The 22,741-nt window shown below is 53.8% G+C and overlaps 2 protein-coding genes across 4 annotated transcripts in view; both read right to left on the bottom strand.

The window, feature by feature from the left end:
• Positions 1-22,741, bottom strand: part of LOC144149209 (uncharacterized) — a 273,731-nt gene that overhangs the window by 61,716 nt on the left and 189,274 nt on the right. The gene's annotated exons all lie outside the window — the stretch shown is intronic.
• LOC144149214 (uncharacterized) overlaps positions 12,472-22,741 on the bottom strand; it is a 268,987-nt gene continuing 258,717 nt past the window's right edge. For all 3 annotated transcript variants that reach the window (XM_077680752.1, XM_077680754.1, XM_077680755.1), the window contains one exon: positions 12,472-12,922. The gene's annotated coding sequence lies outside the window, so the exon portion shown is untranslated. The remainder of the gene's footprint in view (positions 12,923-22,741) is intronic.

The following is a 22,741-nucleotide window of genomic DNA, read 5'->3' as shown; positions in this document are numbered from 1 at the left end:
TCGTGCTGATATTTCTACGCACGCCGTTTCCTGTTTTTACTGTTCCGGAATAAACCGGTGACTTTTGTTTCTTTCGTGTTGGCGTCGTTACGTCGGGCGGGGGGTCAGGCTCGCTTCGCACATGAAGGAGGTTCCTTCAAATATTCGAGCACGGGTTTCCGAGTCTCGGCGTGTTTGGGTCGGCGCGTGAATTCTGTTCATAAACAACGGGCGAAAAACGCCAGGTTACACGCTTCCAAAGCGGGAGCCGCATTAGCAGAAAATGGACTCTAAAAACCTAAGGAAGGCAGTCGAGTCCACTTATAATGATACCGTTTATAACAATATATCGGATATAACGATGAACCACTATGGCACCGTCCTCTTTTGTATGATTTCTATGGTGAAATAAACCCCTTATTACTATGCTCCAGTGCCGCGATATCGGACATAACTATTACATCCGGTTGCAGAGCGCACCGAAAATTCGAGCTGCCGCCGGCTCTCTCCGCGCCGACCGCGCCGCCGGCATGCGCCGCGATGCGTCTCGCATGCCATCAACCCCTCAAAAAAACGAGTCGACTACACCGCGAATTCAAAGCAGCCGCTTTGGCATCGTCCCCGTGCCCGCTAGCGCGTTCGCTTGTTGTGTCACCTGCGCGCCGCTTTGAAATTTGAATTCAACGGGGTGTCTTTTCAACTGCTACCGTTTTTCCTCGGAAGGGCCCGGTGCATATGGGAGAGAAGCCCGATGCAAAGCCCCCCCCCCCCCCCCTAAAAAAAAGGCCGTGTATCTGCTCTTTTCGTTGCAAATGTCAGCAAAAGACGATAGTCGACTGGTGCCCCTGTCAAATATATTAAAAGAAAAGTATTTATAAATACTTTCCTTCTTTTTACCGCTCACCTCTCATGCTATTCCTGTCCCGTCTCGTTCCTCCCAAGATAACACGCTAGAGGTTTGATCAAGCCAATTTAAATTTACCGCGTTCAACTGCTCCAAGTCAGGTGCCTCGATGCCAGGGCACGGCCGGATTAGGAGAGTCGAGTCCGGCCGTGGCTATCGTACGGCGGGGACGCGCATGAATCGAGGCACCCTACTGCTCTACTTCACGAGAACGTGGAACCTATCTAGTGGAACCTTTCGTTGCTGCAGCCGTTTTATTTCTTCAATGCCGCCAGGAGCTTATAGGGCTAGTGCGCTGCTACTTAAGCGGCATACCGGGCATAGGCAGCGGCTCCTGGCAGCCGCGGCGGCATATTTTGCTCGTACGGGGCCGGCGCGGTCAGCCGCCCCCAGCGGTGGAGGTATCACAGAACGGCGCCTTTACGGGCGAAAAATAAGCAATTCTGCCTACTTTTATGTTTCCCGATGGCTCAACAGTTACAAAAACAAGCCTGGAACATCGCCGAAGAATAAATTATGTTGGTTTTTATGCGAATGTTATTAAGGAGAGCGCAGGCTGCGCTCCGAGAAGCCATCTGATCACCTCAACGCTTGGTTCCAGCATTTCTTCGTCAACAGCGTCTGTCGGAGCATATATTGGCTCTACAGTTTTGTGGCTGCCCTCGCACGCACGAACGCCAGCAAAACCGAATTTCACATCACGAATTTGTGCGCGCACCTTTTTCGGGTGACGTGTACACTAATTTCGATGTTCGACAGTTTCAATAGGGCTCGTCGTGCTAACATTTAAATAAGCGTTTTATTTGCTACTGTGTGTCCTACGTTGGACGCACAGATGGCTTACCACGCACACGGCAACTTCGTGGACAATTTCTGCTCGGCTGTCGTGGCTACTGATGTAAAATCGCCGTCGCTGTGTGTTAGCCCCAGCCGCGGCAGACAGCCTTACAGCAGCTTCCTCGAAAAAAAAAAAAACGCTTTGGGTTTGCCAACGATCACAGAAACGAAGCAAGGGATTATGTACGTGAAATATCAACAAAATTCGAGAAATTTGGAGAATTGTGCGTGTGTATGGATTCCTGTGCCGCTTCTGTTCAACTTGAGGCTTAATTGCGGCCAGATTGGTGCTTGTCTGATTTTTTCGTAATTTTGTTTGCTTTTCTGGTTTGTGTTATTTTGGAATCAATAAACAGGCGAGTGCGGCGGATGGGTTTTCTTTTTGTTCCATTAGTTCATTTCTAGCTCTATTGGTATTTTTAGTTTTTCTTACAAAAATAACATACATTTACGTTATTATACGACAAATGTTTTAATAATTAGGCCCTTTTGTGCGAATGCAAGGCGTTTGGGATTTGGTGCGTATTAACAATTTTTTGTGTTGTTCGGGTTGTATTTCCGGGTTCTTTATAATTATGTTTTATTAATCGTGTGATTGTTGTGTGGATAGGCAGACTTCTCGATATAGCAAGTTCATTTTTATTCTTTTTTCCTGTATGTATTTTTAACTTCACTCGACAAATGGTCTACAGTTACACTATTACGACGCGTTAACTTCGATCTCCCATTGTGCGTTATTGTGCAAATGCCACGCTACAAAGATTGGGCTCTGGGGTATTACCAAAAAAATGCTGACGGATTAAAGTTTACATTCCATATTTTTTTGCTTACTTCCAGCCGCACTTGCATTTTAAACTATTCATTTGAATCACACCATGTTCCAGGGCTATATAGAGGGTCCTGTTTCGGCCTGAATTTCTGCGTTGATGCTGAAGACATGGTTGCTGGCGTGCGGTTTCTTTTTTTTTTTTTTTCCGCAGGTGAAGTAGCGTTTATTTTTTAGTATTTCTCAGGGCTTCCTATTTATTCGAAGCCACAGAACAGTTCACGCACGGCTCGCATCGTGTAGTCACGCTGGCCCTGCGCACGGGATACGCGAACCGGCGAAGCACGGTACGAGCAAAAGATGCGGCGTGGATCGACAAGGGGCGCCGCTGGTTCAAATTCAGTGGCGCCACCATACCAGCGCACGAGGCCTATAATAGCGCGGGCAACAGCAGGCGAGTCTCGACAGTTTTCTGCCGTCGATGTAGTACTTCATTTGCCATCACAAAAACCAAGCAACCATAAATTTTAAATTAAGGAACACCGCAAATATCACTTATGTATTGATTTTCTGCCTTATATTTGCGTAATCTCGTTCTTCTTCAACATTGTAGACAAGTATGAACATCAACTGACACCGGACTTAGACGTTTAGATTTGGCTGTGGGTATATAAAACTACTGGGCAGCTTCTGTTTCACTCTGGCCGGGTGGCTGAATTGAGTCACAGACAGACAGGCAGACCAAAATTTCTGCGCTTTAGTAGCCCAAGAAACACTATCGTCTTTAAAAAATCGAAGGGCTATAGAAGGTACAGCCACCGAATTCAGGCTGAATAACTTGCTTTGAGCTTTTGTTTCACTGCTTCATCACAACACTTTTTGAAGCAAGGTCAATTGCCTCGGGATCTGCCACCAGGGGGCCAAGCATGGCGGCCGCATCTCTCATCTGCTCCCGAAAAGTTTCCTATAATTCGGCGAAATAGTGCTTCTTACCCCCCCGGGGCTGCGGTATCGCAAGCCATGAACCCGGGCGACTCGCGCTCGAGCTCTCCCGAGCGTGTGGGCACCACGGAGAGCGGCGACGGACGCGCCGGCGCACCGGCGAGCGTGGAGCCTGACGACGAGCTACAGCGGGCCGGCGCGGAGCCCACGCTGGCCGAGATCGAGGGCTTCCCAGACGACTCCGAGGTGAGCCAGAGCCCCACAACTGAACCGGCCGTCACGGAGTTCCCCTCGGGGGATATTGGGACCTCACCGAGCCCCCCAACGACCGTGGAACGCGCGCCGGGGTACGACGAGCGGCAGCACGCCGACGCCGCAGTGAGGGCGACGCTGCAAATGCTTCGCCAGCAGCTCGAGAACTTGCGGAACCTGGACGGGCGTCGGACGGCGCAGGGCGAGCGCGGCCAACTGGTCATCGCGCTTGCCGCATTCGTCATCGACGAACTGGACGCCGTCCACATCGAGCATGAGCGATGCTGGCGGCGAGACGGCGAGGCGACCAGCGGCGCCATGTTGGACGGAGCGGGGGAGGATGTCGCTGTAGCGGCGGCCATTCGGTCCCTCCTCGCAGCTGCAGCGGCGGAGGAGCGCAGCCCGGCCCCGGCGGCGACAGTCGCCGCGCGGCCTGAGGACGTTCCGAGAAACCAGCGAGCTGCCGGCAGCTACGCGGACGCGCTGCGGGAAAAGCCACGCCGGCGGCCGCGGGGGAAGGGACGGACACCATCACAAGGGAGAAACGGCAAGGTGGCCAGCGCCCTTCGAGACCCTTCCGCTGCCGTCGGAGGAGAAAAAATTCCCGTCGGAGCGAGTGAGGAAGTGATAGGCAGCGCTGTGAGCGCTAAGAGCTGCCCACGCGACGACGCGAGCGCAGCGCGGCCTCCTGCCCTGACGGCCAGCGGCGGCAGCCGCAACCACACCGCACAGGACGGCTGGCAGGAGGTCGTGTCGCTTTCTAAACGTAAGAGAGCGGCACGTAGGCTTCGCAACGAGGGGAAAAAGCTTCCCCCACGCCCCACAACCCTCGGGACAGTCCTTTTTCGCCCGAAGGATCCGAGGGCAACGTTCGCGAAGCTGGCGCGCGACGCAATCGCTGGGCAGCTCACGGCGCGGCCTGGCGTGGTGGACGTGCGTGTGAACGCGCAGCGTAACGTCGTGGCGGCGGACGCGGGTACCGAGGAGGCCATGGAGGTGCTACTGGCCATCACCACCATCTGTGGCATCGACGTGAGCCCGCGACAGCCGTCGTCGAGCAGCACGGGTGTTATCGTGGTCGACGACATAGCGATCACGGCCGAGGCAGTCGCCTCCAGCCTCGAAACGCCCGTGCCGGTGCAGTCAGCTGTTCGCAGGGGGACTGCAATATACCTGCGCTTTTCGGCGTCGATCCCCCCTGCGGAGGTAGCGCTGCACAAGCTCCGACGGCCGGTGAGAGTGTGCCGACCGCGACCACTGCAGTGCGGCAGGTGTGGCAGGCTGGACCACGCCACAGCGAGCTGCAACCGCGAGAGGAGGTGCTGGCGATGCGGGGGTTCCCACCTGAAGGCAGCGTGCAAGGCCGCGAAGCCTTATTGCACCAACTGCGGGGGCCCCCACGCCGTGCTGGACCACTCCTGCCCGCGCTGGCAGGAGGAGCGTCGTGTGTGTGCGGAACTGGTACGAGCCCCGGCGCCTGCCTCTCGCATGGGCGTCCGTGCAGCCCTGCGAGCGGCCACGCAGCCCCAGCCGCCCCCTGTCGCACCCGTTACGATGCGCCAGCAGCCAGGCAGCAGCAGTGTTGCATCCGGGACGGAGCGGCAGCAGCACACAGCCCAGCGACAGCCCAGCAGCCAGGCGGCCCCTGTGCGGTCGAAGCGAGGACGGAAGAGCTTGTGCAAGCAGCCGGCCTCACAAGAACAGCCACACCCCGAGCCCCGCCATGGCTAGGAGCCGCCGCACACATCCCCTGGTGCCTACAGTGCTGCAGTGGAACGTCAACTCGCTGCGACCGCGTCGTGCGGAGCTGAGTACGTTTCTGCTGCAGCACGAGCCCCATGTCGTGGCTCTACAGGAGAGCTATGTGCGAGTGGGAAGGGACGGCTCGGGGGGGACTCGCCTGCCGGGCTACACCGGCTATCACAGCCCTACGGCGTGTGACAGTGCCCAGTGCTCGGAGGTGGTGTGTGGCGACCCGTCCCACCCCCCAGGAACCTCGCGTGCCTCACTGTTTGTGAGGAACGATGTGCAGCACGCAGAGCTGGATACCAGTGCGGTGACGACAGTGGTGCAAGAGTGCGCGGCAGTGACGTTGCGGCTCAGTGCGGGTGGTGCAGACTTTACAGTGTGCAGTGTGTACGTGCGCCCTGGACGGCCTTGGGACGCGTGCCTCCTGGATCGGCTGGTGTCCCTGTGTGCAGTCCGCCATCTCCTCTGTGGTGACTTCAACGCACACCACACTGCCTGGGGAGATGGCCGGATAGACGCTCGCGGAGAGCATCTGTGGGACGCCATGCTGCGCCTCAACCTGTCCGTGCTGAACACTGGTGAGAGCACCTTCTGGCGGGGCAATTGCGCAGCCACCGCCATTGATCTCACCCTAGTGTCAGCCGGGGTTGAGGCCACCTGGAGGAGGGAGCCCAGCACGTGGGGATCCGACCATTACCCGCTGCACATCGCACCACCCGACAGGACAGCCAAGCGAGCCGCACTGCACCACGTCACCCACTGGGACCTGTTCCGGCGCCGCCTTGCCGAGCAGGACCTGGGGGAAGGAGCCGAGCTGTTCCGGGGCCTGGTTTGCTGCGCCAGACAAGCCACGCAGAGCTGCACAGTAGCCGAGGGGGCCACCACGCCGGACCTGAAGCTGCTGCAGCTGCGGGCGGTGCGCAACCGTGCGGAGAGGAAGGCCCAGCGCTCGGGGGAGCGGGCGGACTGGACAGCATACCGGCGAGTGGATGCGGCTTGCCGCCGTCACGCCAACCGCCTGAGCCGGCAGCGCTGGGCCGAGCTATGCGTCAGCTCGGAGGCCGACCCACGCTGCCGCCGCCTCTGGGGCATCTTCAACGCCGTCCTGAAGCCCCAGAGAAACCGCAACCCCCTGGCTGCCATGGCCATCCGCAAGCAGGCCAGCTTTGCGGAGTTGGCCAACCTCTTCGCTGCACACTTCCTGCCGCCACACCAGGCGGAACCAGGGCCCGCTGCTGCTGTTGCTGAGACGGGGGAGGTACTTCACCCCCTCAACAACGCCCCTATCACGGAGACTGAGCTCCGCAGTGCCCTCCGCAGCTGCAAGCGTAAGTCGGCGCCAGGGGCGGACGGCCTCACCTACCAGATGATGCGCAATCTGGATAAGGTGGGGTTCGGCCGGCTCCTGGTTGCCTACAACGTCATTTGGGACGCGGGCCGGCTGCCACCAGAGTGGCTGCTAGCCATCTTGCGGCCCATCCCAAAGCCAGGCAAGGGCCTTGTGGCAGTCACGGCGTACCGGCCTGTGGCCCTCACATCCTGTGGCTGCAAGCTGCTCGAACGGGTGGCACTGCGGAGGATGGAGGCCATCGCAGCGGAGGAAGAGGCCATCCCCGAGCAGCTAACGGGCTTCCGGAGGCACCGGGCAGCCACCGACTCCATCGCCGACGTCGTGGCGGCCCTTGAACACGCCATGGCCTCCAAGCAGGTGGCGGCCTTGGTGCTGCTGGACGTGAAGGGCGCCTTCGACAACCTGCAGCGTCGTGCCATCTCCCTGGCCATGGAGGAGGCTGGCATTGGGGGCAAGCTGCGGGGCTTTGTCGAGGCGTTCCTGACGGGCCGCACGGCGCAGGTGCAGGTGGGAGACGCCCTGTCGGCCCCCCAGCCGGTGGACGTGGGCACCCCACAGGGCTCCGTCATCAGCCCCTTCCTCTTCAACCTGGTGATGGCCGCCCTGCCAGGCTGCCTGCCCAGAGGAGGGGGCCACCGAGTGTACATTTCGGTGTACGCCGACGACATCGCCCTGTGGGTGCTGGGGCCCAAGGGTCAGGGCCGAGCCATTGTGCGGCAGCTGCAGGCGGCCATGGATGCAGTCCGGGCCAAGCTGGCGGGCGTCGGCCTACAGCTGTCGGCGTCAAAGACAGACGCCATGCTGGTGCATCCAGACGCCGCCGCCCGTGCACGGACCCGGCGCCTGACCATCGATGGTGAGGAGCTCCAGTGGAAGACCAGGGTGCGGTACCTGGGACTCACCCTGGACCACCGGCTGAACTTCCGGCAGGCAGCCAAGGAGCTCCGAGCCAGGGCGCAGCTGGCCACCACGGCGGTGCACAAGATGGTGGCCCGGGACAGGGGTTGCTCACAGCGGACGGCTCTCCGGCTGTACAACGCCTCCGCTGTGGGTCTCCTCATGTATGCGCTGCCGCTGGTGAGCCTGCGGAAACCGACCTGGCGGCAGCTGGAAAGGGATCACCGCAAGGGGGTCCGCGCTTGCCTCGGCCTGCCCCAGAGCTCGTCGTGCGAGAAGACGCTGGCCGAGGCGGGGGCGTGGACCCTCGAGATGACGGCTGACCGGCGGGCGCTTGGCCAAATTGACCGGCTGCGGTGCGCCGAGGGGGGCGGCCCGCTGCTGCAGCGACTGAGGGGCCACCACCGCTCGCGCATGGGGCGCATGCTCGCGCTCTACGAAGAGGTGGTGGCCCCCGTGGATGCGCAACCTGGTGGCCCGGCTCCTGCTCTGACAGCTGAAGTGAGGCTGGACATCCCAGGTCTGCGCAGCAAGCGGCGGACGCCCCCATGCGGACAACTGCAGCTGACACGGGGCGTCATCTGGGGCGACCTCGAAAGCCACACCCTTGTCTACACGGACGGCTCGGTGCGGCAGCAGCAGGGGTCGGCCGCAGCGGCAGCCGTGCTGGGAGAGGCCACCCGGCAGGCGCGGCTGCCCTATGCCTCATCTTCGGCCACTGCCGAGCTGGTGGGTGTCGGACTGGGCCTGGACCTGCTGCTGGAGGTGGAGCCCTTGCCCGAGCGCTGTGCCCTGCTGTGCGACTCCCGGGTGGCCCTGGCGCGTCTACGGGACGGCGACTCGCACTCCCTGTTGGTGCGGGACATCCGGGAGAAAGCGGCGCAGCTGGCGGACCGGAGCACTCGGCTGTGCCTTCAGTGGGTCCCCGCCCACATCGGCCTGGACGGAAACGAGCGGGCAGACGAGCTGGCCGCCGGGGCTCACGCGCTGCCTCCCTCGGACATGTTGGCCCAGGCGGCAGCGGACGACGCCCGCCTGCTCATCCAGCGACACCTCCGCACCGGGCATCCAGACCCGCGGCTGCGTGTCGGAGGGGGCCTGCCGCCTGTGCGGGCATCACGCCTGCCTCGTCGACTGCGCTCGGCCGTACTGCGCCTCCGCGTGGGGGCCGCGTGGACGTCGGAGTGGAAGCACCGACTGGGGCGGGTGGCCAGTCCCGCCTGCACTCACTGCCGAGCGCCCGTGCAGTCCCTGCCGCATGTACTGTACGAGTGCCCCAAGTTTGCGGCAGGGCGGGCGGAGCTTCTGGCCGTGCTCCGAGGGGTGCGGCCGCTCGAGGAACTGCTTTGGCCCCCAGGAAATGCCAGGGAGCGGGACAAAGTGCTCGAGGCCCTGGGAGCATACCTGGGGGCCTCGGGGCTCCACAATGCACTAAGCTACAACTCTACGTAACTGCCCGGGTCGCAGTGGAGTGTAGCTGTTAGGGTAGAATTCCTGTGTGTGTGTGTGTGTGGGTGTGTGAGTGGGTGTGTGTAAGTGTGCAGGTGTCCTACTCCTTCGTGCCCTGTATTTTGATATTTATTTATTTGTCTAGTGTTTCGTTTTTTTTTGTGTTTTTATTTGTCTAGTGTTTCGTTTTTTTGTGTTTTTTTTTCTCTTTCACCTAACGTTGTATATAGGTTATTCTTGCCCATGTTTTATATATTTATGTTAGCCCTCTACCCTATCCCCCTATTCCTATGTACTCTTTCCTCCCTATCCCACCTCCCCCATACCAGCAGGCGTTCCGGTGTCCGCCCCTAGGCGAGACAATTTACGCCTGTTGGTGGACCTTCCTTTCTTGTTTTTGTGCAATAAATACATACATACATACATTGCTTCTGGGTGGTGTTCTTGCACAACTTCACCGCTATGCAGAAAAGCCAACCCAGAGCAAAGCCAACCAGCCTGGCTAAGTCCACTTTGGATAGAAAAGCCGGCTTTCACCGATGCGCACCGTGTGGAAGCATACCTTTCGCTATCTCGGCCACCATAGCTGTCGGGCAGCTGTTTACAATTTGTGCATTCAACCTTTCCAATTGAGCCGCTAGGTTTTATCTTGCACCGATAAGGCGGCCAACTGCGCATCCCCTCCGCTGTCCCAGGCAAGAGAATAGCGGAGAGGAAGGTGGAAAGCTTTATCAAGCCACCGGAAAAGGCTGGCGTGCGCGTACCCCTCCCGCAAGGCCGGCTAGCAAGCGATAAAACGATTGAGACATTGCAAGTTCGTTTACGTCTTGTATCTTTCACTGCACTCGCCATACGTAGGCCTATTTCATGCGAGCTATGCCACGACGAAAGCTTTGCTTCACATGGATTCCCGTCGCCGCGCACATCCACCATTTTTTTTAGAACTATGCAAATATTTTTCGTATCTTTACCAGCGGCCAACAAACTGCCTTCATCAACACTGCAGCGTGTATTTTGTTGCACTAGTACAAGTGAATTTTAAAAAATGCAGTCAAATCGTACTCTAGATTTAGCAAAAAAATTTATTTTCAAAAAGGCAAAAATAATTGGACTATTGTAAACTGTGCCCCAAGCATATAGGGCAACATTCATAAACAAACCCAGCATTCAAAATCAAATTTTATGAACAAGAAATATATACTGTATACGTATACATGTTACAAGGTACATAATGTAAGCAGCATTGAAAACGTTTAATACATACACACAAACCCTCACAGTGAACTAAGTACACAAGGACACACATTACACAACTAGTAACCGCACCAGAATACATACATTGGCCAAGAACAAGCAATGCAGAGACAAATGCCAAGGCAAATTAATAAGCACACCAAATAAATACACTTATACAAACAGGAAAAGGCGATAAAACATATCGCAAGCACATACTGAAGAAATACTAGCGCTGAAGTTAATGCAAAAGCAACATACCTACCAAGGAAAATACCTATATATGCATAATATTAGCATCTTGTCATAAGGTTTATTAAATGTACAGAAGACATTATGAAGTCACAAATCAACCAATGCTATTACATCATCTTTGATTTCAAGTACACGCAGATCAAAGCCTTAAGTGCAGCACTTGTCAGGGTAGTTCATGATAAAAAAAAGGCTACCAATAGTACAATGAAGAAAACACAGGAACAAGAACACAGCTAACCCAAATTGATAAACCAATCTGAAATTTACGCGCCACTTGAAGCTTCAGTTGTGCTACACTCAGCAATGCAAACAACCAAACAGAAAAACATGAGGGTATACTATATATATAAGACAGGGTGGAAGAGACAGCCAATTGTTTCATCACATTGCAAGTTTACATACAGCTAGTTCAATCTACTCAGCTTCAAGTAATGAGCTGTCTTATGCTTTGATAACAAAGTTGGACCCACAAAAAAGTGAAGCCTTGTGGTAATACAGAAATTTGCAACACAAGCAGTTAGGCTTTCTGCATGGTTAGGACATTCGATCTTCAAGGGACCTCGCAGCGATCATATGTAGAACCGTATTTACACAATTCTAACGCGCACCTTTTTTCCAGCAAAAATTGGCCTTAAAATCGCATGCGCGTTAGATTCGGGTGCAAACCGAAAGTCTTTTTTTTTCGCTCACGTAAATCGGGTGAACGCTGGAATTGGGTAAATACGGTATATCACGCTCTCACCGTGCGACTGTCTATGCACTGAAGCAACGTGTGAATACACTCTCAAGTCGTGCTATGAAGCGAAAGAGTTCGAGTGATGCATACAAAGTCTGCATCAATCAATGCGGAGCACTAACTCAATAGCAGGCAAGTTCATGCTGCTGTCGTAATTCCAATACGGGATTACATCCTCTTGAGAAGCTTTTCTGTAGCCTCAATGCCATACATTGTGCTGTTGGGAGCGATTCAGAAAAATAGCCACTAAAGGTCCATCTCCAAACACTTGAAAGGCATAAGACCCCCTCATATTAAAAAAAAAATTACTGTGTTACATAAATGCTAGTTATGTTTCGCGTAGCCTTCACGGTTAAAGCATTGTTCTCAAGCTTGAAAGCAACGCTGATAAAGCCCCTAAAGTACAAAAACTTGTCTTTCAAGGCTTGTTTAGCAAGTTTGATCAGATAAGGGAAGTCCCAGAACAAGTGAAGGTACCAGCTACTCTCCACTGGATGGCCTTTTTTGCAAAATACTTCCTTGAATGATGCTTCGACAGCCACTACTCTTTGGATTCAAGGCTGCCACACCACATGTGACATAAAAGAACACAAACAGGCTAACCTTTTCTGCAAGAACTGTGCCCTCAATCACATTTTCGGCTTAAAGCTCACCCTTCAAGTTAATTTTTTTTCTTAAGAAGCCACCTGTTGCCCTGCACTAATATAACCACAAGGCCATGGTTACATGACATGTGTTTCTGTTTCTCAGGTGTGCAATGCCCGAAATGAATGAAGCATTCTATTTGGATCCAGCAATCACCGAAAGGTGCTTAGAGAGCTTCTTCTCAACTACTATTTGCCCATGAAGGCTGCTACGAATTGACTGACGTGGCATGAAGGCTTCAACAGCACAGAACGCGCATTGCCTTAGAGCTTTCTTGCAGAGCTTTAGAGGTCTGTTGTGAAACTACCATCCAGAACAGAACCGTGCAAGTCAGTACATGCCACAGCACTAGTGCGATTTTGAAGTTGTGGCGTGGCCAGAACCCTCTTGCACGTGTGCAGACTTGCCGCGGCGGCTGTTCGCACATCTGACTAAAACCCCAAACGGATTAGTTCCCACTCGTTATGGCTCCGTAGTTTGTTTTTTTTGTGACCTAGGGCTTGTTTTATGTGCCAACGTCAGTTTTACCTTACTTTTTACACATTTTGGGACGAACCTCTGGACCCTGTGACCATTTAACTGCGAGATATCGTCTACTTTGGTGATGCCTCCGGAGCCACCTCGATAACCCTCGGCGAGGCAGTGCCGATGCTGAATTTTGCTCCTGTTGTATTTTATTGTAAGGAGCTGCAGCCAACGCAAGAGAGTAGAGACAGAAGAAGCGTCGGCGCCACCGCAGCAGACTAAGTTCACATAGCTTGCCTGCCTCCAGTGAATCACATAAAGCGCCTGGGTCCCGTCACCCGACACCTTGTGCAACCGCCGTGGGCGCCTTCGAAACAGCCTCCGGAGTTCAGGGAAGCCCAGTCGAAGAGCGTCTGTTGCTCCGAGGACGCCGGCGCACGAGTGTTATGTCTGTGCTGTGACCTGTGAGGAGAGTGAGTGTGTGTGTGTGTTGTGCGCGTAGCAAGTGAACGCTAGGAAATGAACAAGACTCTCCCCGCTCCGAAAAGGACACTCGCGTTGCGGTGGATGCCTGCAGCAACCCTCCCCATTCTTTTCTATGTATACTTCTTTTTCCTTCTCTCGAGATTCTCCCAATAAACTCAGTCTGAAAACGGAACCCAAAGTAGACGCATCTTCTGTTTTAGGCTCCTGCACGCGTGGCCTCGCCACCCTAACGATATGATACTGCAGTAGAGTGGTAACTTGTTTCCGAATAGATCGTGCCTCTAAGCAAGTTATCAGCAAGCCTGTAAGAAAGAGAAGAAGAACAACAGCTCCCCTCATCGCTCCCTGAGCCCCTCAAGTAGAGGCCATGGCTGCCATCGCCTCTTCCCCGGAGCAACGCATAGCTGGCATCTACACCCAATGTGTCATACACCGTGAAGTTGGTGCCCGTAGTTGAAGGCAAACCCACCTCTTCCCACAAACATGCCAACAGTTATCACGCCACCCTCGCCGCTACCACTCCACCACACCAAGGTGTGGCGCCCTCATCACTATCCGTCGTGCCTTCCCCCACCACCCCAAATACTGGGACTCCGCTACCCCCCCAAAATGTCCTGAAAACGTAACCGGCCCCTGTTCCTAAGGACGACATAAAATTTGTCCTTAGCCCTCGAGATGGCCTGAGTGTCGCCAATTATACGGGGACTACCCTCTTCAGCACCCTACGCAAGGCTGCTGGTCTTGCGCTTCTGGAAACACGGGGAGACCATCTTAGAGCATAAACCTGGTACAGAATCTCCTTGTTCTGAGCTCTCCGAACCCTGACAGAGCGGAACAGTATGCTCGCATCACCTCCATCACACTGGAACACGCGGTGTCTCGCTTGCCCAGAAAACACTGCCAAGGGAGTTATCCACAGGATCTCGCCTAACCAGTCCACTGCGGACATCGACGCTGGAGTAGTGCAGCCCTGCAACCGCACCGCTCTGGATGGTCGTCGCATGGGCCAGAGCAGCTCGTTGCTTGAGTCTTTTTCCGGTACCTCACTACATCGACTACCAGGGCACCATCACTGAGTGGTGTATTCACAAGTGCACGAAGTTTGCTCGGCCTGCGGCAAGCTGGGACGTCGAGCCGACGTGTACCTATACCCTGAACAAGCCTACTACGCCACCTGCGGCCTGGCCGACCCAATGGAAGAGCACGGTGCATCATCGAGCACACACTTGGAGGCCTTGCTCATCCCACTGGTGATGCAATCTGCCATGGCAGATTGCAATCACCAGTGGGATGCAATTCAGTCAGCTGTAATCAATAGTCCATAAATCCGATTTTGTTTATCGCCCTAGCTTTTCCAACCTAAAATGTGGGCTACCAAGAGGCGAAAAAAGGTATCATTTGTAATAAAAGCTTGTCGAAGCTACATTAACAGGCATTACATGTACTATAGTATGTATACTGCACTGAAACAATAGACGCCAATGTAAAGCAGGTACTATTTTAGTGGCACTGCGTTCATTACAGTGCTGAGAGTAGGTTTCAGTGTTGTTTCTAAAGTACATATTTATGACATGATTTTTTGTTTAGTGTGATCACCCAGCCCCGACGGGGCCATCCAAGGCTGAAGAAGGGAGCATGATGGGGACTGGGGAGGGTGCACGTAATACCCCCTTATGTAATACCCCCTACATGGGGGTCTTTAAGGTATTAAAGTGATGAAAAGTGAAATGCAGAGAAGAAAAGGCTACAAGAAAAGATTGCTGAACTTGAAACAGCCCTCAATGAGCAGCGCGAGGGGCACAAACAACAAATTGCTGCACTGGAGGACCAGCCGCGGGAGCAGCAACGTAGGAGCGAAAGACTGTGCGATGCCCCTTTGGCAAAGACTGGTGGGTGGCAGCCATTCTCAAATGATTGTCATGCTTATAAGCAGACATTTGAAATGTAATTCTTTAAAAAATACTACAAAAACTTTCTGACTTCTGCAGAAATCACTCGGGAAGTTGTTGCGCCGGAGGGGGTCGAGGAATTTTCGCTGCCCGCAGGTTAGTTTGGTACTTCCCTTTATTTTGGAGACATTTTATTCACTGAAGTCTTCCTATCTTGCTTATATTACCTTTGCTAAATTCGCAGTTCGCAGTTCGACCCAAACTGCAAAAACGCAAGGTAATGAATGACAATGTATCTGTGCTTGTCAGTACTATATCGTAAGAGAGGAAATTCTTAACACTGGCACCTCAGCTTGTAGATCAGGTTTGATAATCAAGCACAACAAGATGCAGGCCAAGATAAAGGACAACAGTCTGGACAAGGGCCAACGCAGTGCCAGTTTAGTCCGAGAACAATGTTGCCTACAGAACTATGCTTAGGGCTACCGAACATACAAATAATTCCTACTGATATCTTGCCCATGTAAAAGAAAAAATGGTCTCATATCTCGAATCAGCACGAAAACGTGCCTGTTATGTCAGCCTCAAACCTAATACCATTCTCTGCTTGTTAATGGGTGAATTTTGGGTTGTGGATACCGTGCAGTGAGAAGGGGGGCGGAGTGCTTTCCCGGAATGGCATGGAAATTTGAAATTAGAAATTTGAATCTGCCACACTTAAAAAGTGTGGCAGATTCACTTCTTCGTGAGATCACTACTGCCAACAGAGCCAGTTGGGAACCACTGGATGGGGCCAGAAATAGCACAGCTGCGATCCCTTATGTACGAAAGGTGTCACACAATATCAAGAAAGTAGTTGGAAGAGCTGGCGTTCGCGTTGTTTTCACTGCGCTGAACAAACTTTCACGCCTGTGCAGAAGACTTAATTACAAGCACAGTCCACCCAAGACCTGCAAAAAGAAACACGCTCGGCCTTATGTTATCCCACAAGTGGGTCAGCAAACTGGCTATGTAACTGTGGATAAGGACGATTGATGATGATTGTAGGGTTTAAGGCGCCGACGCAACGCAGGCGATGAGGCGCGCCGTAGTGGAGGGCTCCGGATTAATTTTGACCACCTGGGGATCTTTATCGTGCGCCGAAATCTCGTACACACGGGCGTTTGTGCTTTTCGCCTCCATCAGAAAAGCGGCCGCCGCGGCCGGGAATCGAACCCGCGACCTTGTGCTCAGCAGCGCAACGCCTTAGCCACTGAGCCACCGCGGCGGGTTGTGGATAAGGACAGTGAATAAACTAAAACTTGGTGCACTTTATGTACACCGTGTTCATCACTGGTTAGAAAACGCTGTGTCAAAGCTTACAGTCCCTAAATGCTTCACATTTTGTTGTGAGCACCACAAACAGGGTTGGAAGCAGGGTCTAGCTTTTTGGAGCAGGCACGGGAGAAGCAAAAGTCTTATTTTGGAGCAGCTTTGGAGCAGCAAAAAACCCATTTTGGAGCAGGTTTGGAGCAATTTAGGGGCTACTTCGGAGCACTTTTGGAGCACACTGACGGCCTTAAATAATGAGGCTGAGCGCCCTTTTAAGAGCAACCAATCCAAAAACTGCATGAAAAATAGAATTGGCGAGAATTATTTAGAAGGAGCGCAATAAATTAAATAGGAGCTGGCACATTGATTACCCTTTACTCGGGACTGAAACCTGCTTCTTGCCAATTCCTTTAAATGTAGCGACTTTTTGGCCTTTATTTGAATAATAATCAACACTATGTTACTAAGAGTGGCTGCTTTTTTAAATTTCTTGGTAAAGTAGTTTCGAGCTAAAACAATCGCGAGCAGTGCGCCGCCCCGCTGCCGCCGTCACCGCAACCGTGAAATCAGGCGTCGTAAACCACGGCCGGACTGGAGCAGCGGCGAGCGCGCACTTTCATACGGCCTGCGCACCCAAGAAGGAACCAATACAGCAGATTCTTTACAGTGGGGGCGATTCGAACCAACCCTCAGCCCTTCCAACCCGCCTTTCTGTTAGTCGACGCATCGCCTCTGGCCGAGCAGCTGTGTGTTTTTGACAGTGCGCTTCGCTGCCGGCGGGCCGCTGAGCCCGACCGGAGCGTAAATAGCAGAATCACGTTTAGCTAAGCGATAACCCTATCTCCCTCGACGGGAAATCATTCGCGTCACTGGTCGTGCCCTGTGCGTGTGCAAACCAAGACATCATCCGAAAGGAAAAATAAAAAATAAGAAATGATATTTCAGTCACGGAAAGTGCCGTGTTTATTTGCCTGTCTCACCATTTTCATATAATACAGTCGCTGATAAGATATGAAGGCCTCGCACATTTTTCTTCATGTGCCCTGAGTTAAAATGTTTCTTTCAATTTTTTGATTAGCCGCTTCCGCGTGATAATGTTAGGCTGTTTGACCCTATTAGACCGAAAATTCAGAAGGGGGAGGAGTCGCCTAATTTAATGACGCACATGTAAATTTACACGGACAGGTATCGCGTGTAGCCACGGCAGGGCTAGAGCAGTGGCAAGTGCGCGCGCGCCGCCGCTCTACCTACCCCGCGCGTGCTGTAGGTCAACCGGCGAGGGTTGGTCCGCAGCGACACGAACTAGCGGCGGTCAAAGGTGGGAACTATACCCGAGCGCAGGCCGTATGAAAGTGCGCGCCCGCCGCTCCTCCAGCCCGACCGTGCGTAAACGTGCCCTACCCGAGCGGCGCTCGCCGAGCGCGCATCGTCTCGCGTCGATATTCCCCAACAGGAAGACGGGCGCCGTACAAGATGATGCCGTATTCGCAGCAAGCTGCCGTCGCCGCGTCGACCGAGAAGGCAGGCATCATAGGCAGGCAAAGGTAGGCAGCGAACGAAGATGGCGATTTCACGACGCCTCATTCCGTAATAGAGGCGAAGGCGAAAGCGGGCACGGCATCCCATCAAGACGCCCACTTTCGCGGTCGAGTCGCGCCTCGTCGACGCGCGAACGAGTACAGCGGCTGTGAGGCGCGCTGCACGCAACTGTTTTAAAGGAGGGTGATAGTGACGATAGTGATAACGGCCGCCGCAACACTCTAAGAGGAGCGTGCGTATGCGCTCAGTATCGCGGAAGAGCCCTTCGCGCGTAAGCTCACGTCGTCGCGGTTCTCGGTTCGTGCAGGTCAAAAAATTAGGACTTCAATCATCACAGTAACTGCGTACACGCGCAAAAATAATAATAAAAAAAACTACTGATGCGAAGGATGTGCGAAGGGGTCGTTCGCCTTACTTCGAGCAGCTGCAAATTCCAGAGGCCATGCCTCAAGTTATATCACTAGATAACTGTTCAAAGTACTTTTACTCATGCTGTTGACAGCCTTCCGGGAAAGCCGCGGCGATAACAACGTTGCGATAAACTCCACGAGGAAACCACGAGTGCACCGAACTGCCGTGGCTATGGATGCGGCGTGGATGCGGCTGCGTCTATTGTGTAGCCAGCGCTCAGTGTTGCCCGGACGACGACAAGACTCGGCTAAATTTGGCGTTTTATGCTCTCAATGGACAATAATCGCGCAAATTCCCGTTTCTGCGCAGCTTGGCGCAGCAGGGCAAATTGGCGCAGAATGGCGCAATTGGCGCAGCAGTTCCACCCCTGCCAAATTTTTGCAAATGCTTCTGAGACTTTTTGACCTATGTTCATGTTCAAATCCAGTACTAGTGCTTCAACTACGGCGCATCTGGTGAGCCGTTTTGCAGGTGCTGTGCAGAAGGTGGTGCACGACAATCTATCTGAGGAGCCTCCCGCCAAGAGGATTGCGCGGGGAAGAAAGGCCCTTCGGGACCTCTTTGTTGAGAGGGGAAGGCTCTTGCGCATGAAGACACCTGTCGTGCCAACCGAAAAAACTCAAGAGGATACTGTTCCAGAGGATTCCAATGCCGAATAAATTGGCGTAGATCACCTTTTGGAGTGCTAATAAAACTTTATTTAAACAACAGTAGGTTTTTTAATGTCTGAATGATGGCTTCTAGGGATGGTCTGTGCTTGGTTATAAGGCACAGTCCCCCACATGTTTTTGCGGCGCTGTCTGTACTTCCATTGATCACTACACGCTCTCTTGTGCTGGCACCCTTTCATTTCGAGATCGCCTGGTGGCGTTACCGGGGGTGGCGATATCTCCAGGTCTGTACCCTTCGCTCCTTCGTGATCAACGCGCACTTGAGGTGCTCAAAGAAATGGTTCGGCTGGCTGTCCAGAGGGCCTACAAAAGGGTGGAAGGCCACAGCCTTCCCGTCTTTATATGGGGACGGCCTGCGACTACAGCGGACTTCCCTCTCGGGGGTGTCCCAACGTAGTTCCTCAGAACCTCAATAAAAGTTCTTTGTCTGTCTGTTTCAGATTCCACTTAAATACTAAAAGAAGGCATGCTGAGGACGTCAACGTCCCTAACAGAACATCCTCAGTATGTGGTCAGGATGTGTTTGCATTACATGGGTTAGGGACCAGTGACATAACAAAGCAGCTGCGAGTGAAGGAATGTTTATAACTAACCAAACCTCCACTTCAAATGCATCGCATTTAGTTCATGCTGCCTAACAGACCACTGGCAGAATAAAAATTTAGTTGTCAATCACTACAAAGTGCCACTGTGTTAATTTGAAGAATTTGAACTGCAAACGTTCGGGGCTCTGCAAACAGTTCTGATGAGAGTGGAGCAACAGGGGTGCCTACTTGACGCCATCATGCAGCGCTTGCACCCCGGCACCATTCATAGTGCCGAGAACGATCAAGATGCTTATTCAGGGCCACTTAAAGTTGTTGCGGAATTTGAGGACTTCGATTCACGGCTGTCTGGAAACAGAAGAACCCAACTGGCCTCAATTTTTCACCTTGCTTCCCTTATTAAGCTTGGCACAGAAAGATACAACTGGCCACCGGTTACATGTAATGTGCTCGTTATAGGTGCACCAGTTCTCAGGCCTTGGAGGATCTGCCATTGGATTAACAACATGGAGATTTCTACATTTGCTTCTGACGCAAGAAGTTGCTTCAGCCAGAAAGGCAAGAGGATATTTTCTGCCCTCAACGTTGCAGATGTTGAGACATTACTCGGAATGGCTAGAAATGACAGGCAATTAAGTCAGAGCATGTGTGCTTCGTAACATTTATATATTTCAAGGAGGAACAACTCTTTAGCGATATCCGTGGAAATCCCAGATAGCTAGGCAAGATGCCACGTCCAAGAGACATCGAAAACATGGTACGCTTCAACGCCGCAGCCACCAGGAATACCGGCAGCTGGTGCGAGCAGGCGGAAGCCGAAGCCCGTACCACCCAGGGCCATGCGGGACTCCCCCTGGGAGCCGGAGGACGGCATCGGCATGGAAGGACAGGAGCTGGCGGGGAATCCCGCCCAGCCCAAATGGCTCAGAGACAACCCAGAGCTAACTGGGCCAGCGAGCCTGGTCCCTCCGCCCCCTCTCCTCCTAGGCTCCTCGTGGGAAGGGGCTCAAGGACACCGACCCCAGAGATGAACCTCTCTGGGATATGGCGGGCTTCACCCCCACCACCCCCAGAAACCACCTCTGGGGAATACATTACTTTTCGTCGTTCCCCGTCGTATGTGAGACCACACACGACGAGATGGCAAGGCGCGACCCGCGTCTGAGGATGCAGATGCCATACTGTACGTTTCAGCATGTCATGGCAAAGTACCCAAACGGTGCGCTAATACGGCGGACCTTCAAGAACAGCGAAGACCGCTTTCCGGGCGAGACCCAGCCCGTGGAAGTCCTCCCCGATGAGATGGTGGTGATGCCGGAATCCGTGGCCTCCCTGGCTCTGGGTTGTACAATTCTCAGCGGGTAACATTAGGGTGTTGCACACTTCATTGAGCATTTCTGCGTTTAGGCAAAATTTACTTTGCATTCTTTCTGCATTACCTCTGTTTGACAACGCTATTTGCAATTTGTTAGTTTTATATTGCGAGTGTCTTGTTTTTTTTAGAGTATTACAGGGGCACTGAAGCAAAAGCTCCAACAAGTAAAGAAAAGTGAAGTGGAAAGTGTCATCAGGGTGTGGCTATGCACCATGGCGCAAACGCTCAACAAGCTTCAGGTCAAGGCAGCAACCACTCTGGATCAGGGTAATGCTTGTTCTTGTGTTATAAGCACTGTCAAAAGCGGCGACTCATTTGGCTGGTGCAGCCTTTCAACTACACCGTTCTTGGTTGAACAACCCTGTTCAAGACTGGTGCAGCCTTCGGACTACGCTGGGCTACAAGTGTGCTGGTCAGTGAGGTGCTTTCAGTGTCGTTCCTGTGGTGCAGCTCCTCCAATTTTCCCGGGACATATCCGAACTATGTGCGGTTCCACCCTGGAGACACCGCTTTGTTACGGCTGCTACCGGAAGCAGCCGCATGCGGGACACTCCCCGTGAGGATTTTTCCAAGCTCTGAGAACGTGAACTATGCTCGTCACTGGTAGATTGGTTGACTTGACTAGATATGACTGGACTTGCGGACCTTTGATTATAAAGTTGTGACACTAATTGTGGACTCTGAGGCGGATTGGACTTGCTGGTGGACTTTGGCTGCGGACTCTAAACTGTGCGCCTTGCGGGCTGTTGGCACGGACTTGTGTTTGGTGTTGGCAGGGGGGACTCCATGTTGTGGGGCGTGCTTGAGCGAACTGGAAAATGGTGTTCTGTTCCCGGTGCTGGAAGTGGGCGGCGGACTGTGAGGGTGGTGGTAAGTTGGTTGGGGGTGGTCCGTTGGAACTTTTGGGGATCTACACTCGCGCCGCCCGGATAACTCCATGTGGTGGTGATTCCGCGCTCCACGCTGGCGGAACTGAGGACCACAGGTCACAGCAAGCGGCCCTTGCTCATGCTGCCGATCATGGGCCCCCTCGTAGTACGCAACTACGCACCGTACGCTCCGCCACCAGTTGTCTACCGACAGCGCGACGACGTGCGGAAGATACGGTTGGTCGGCTTCTGCATCTCTTGGATAACGGGCATCACAGCCGTGAAGCTGGCCAACCTCACGAACATCTTGGCCAACACCAGTCTGTGGACAGGCTCGTGCTTTTTTCGAATCATGCGGGCATTGTGGCAACGGCTGCGGCGAGCCCCGTGCTGGTGGACCCTGTCCAGACGGACCAAACGCAGAGTACGAGTGACAGCACGGATGACACTGTACCCCTGCTCATGTGGTGTTGGCGTGACGTGGGCGACCGGCTGGCGCGCATCCCAGCCAGGGCCAGGTGGGACGATTGGGCACCGCACCGGAAGCGGTCTGGGTAATGCCCTTGCCCGACATCCGCACTTTACGAGTTCAATGGGCCCACCAAGCCTCCCAGCATGGGGAACCTTTCCAGCAGAAACCTCAAACCGGCGGGCAGTACCGCACCATTAGCGACCCGGTTGGAGAGTACTGGTGGCCCCAGTGTTGCTCGCTGCCTCCGGACTGTTGTTTGTAGCATGCTCCGTGCATCCCTGCACGCGTTTCAGCAATGCTTTCTGAACCGGACAGCACTGTGCTGCATACGGTTGTAACAACAACCAGAAGAAAAGAAATGTCATGCGGAAGCAGCCCTGGGGCACTCACAGTGTCGCCCAAGAACAGTGCGGCTGCAGTATGTTTTTGCTACATCGTTTTCCTGCTGACCCGGATTTGAGACAGCAATGGTTAAGCGCGAACAACCATAAAGGTTTTACGCCGACGGAATCGTCGCGTCTGCGCTCTGAGGAAGAGGAGGAGGAGGAATAACTTTAATTGCACAGAGTGTCAGCGCTAAACGCGCTGGATGAGAGTGGATCCCTCTTCTCATGATTCCATATGCTGCCTTCGCCACCTGGCTCCTGGTAACCAGACGTAGCTGATCCTCGAAGGCGGGGCTGGACAACAAGATCTCCCATCGCTCGCTAGGG

Source organism: Haemaphysalis longicornis, unplaced genomic scaffold, assembly GCF_048455015.1.
Source record: "Haemaphysalis longicornis isolate Haplotype H1 unplaced genomic scaffold, Haemaphysalis longicornis Haplotype H1 scaffold_8, whole genome shotgun sequence".
Classification (NCBI taxonomy): domain Eukaryota; kingdom Metazoa; phylum Arthropoda; class Arachnida; order Ixodida; family Ixodidae; genus Haemaphysalis; species Haemaphysalis longicornis.
The sequence above is the reverse complement of the archived record's forward strand: the minus strand, read 5'-3'. Positions and strand labels throughout refer to the sequence as shown.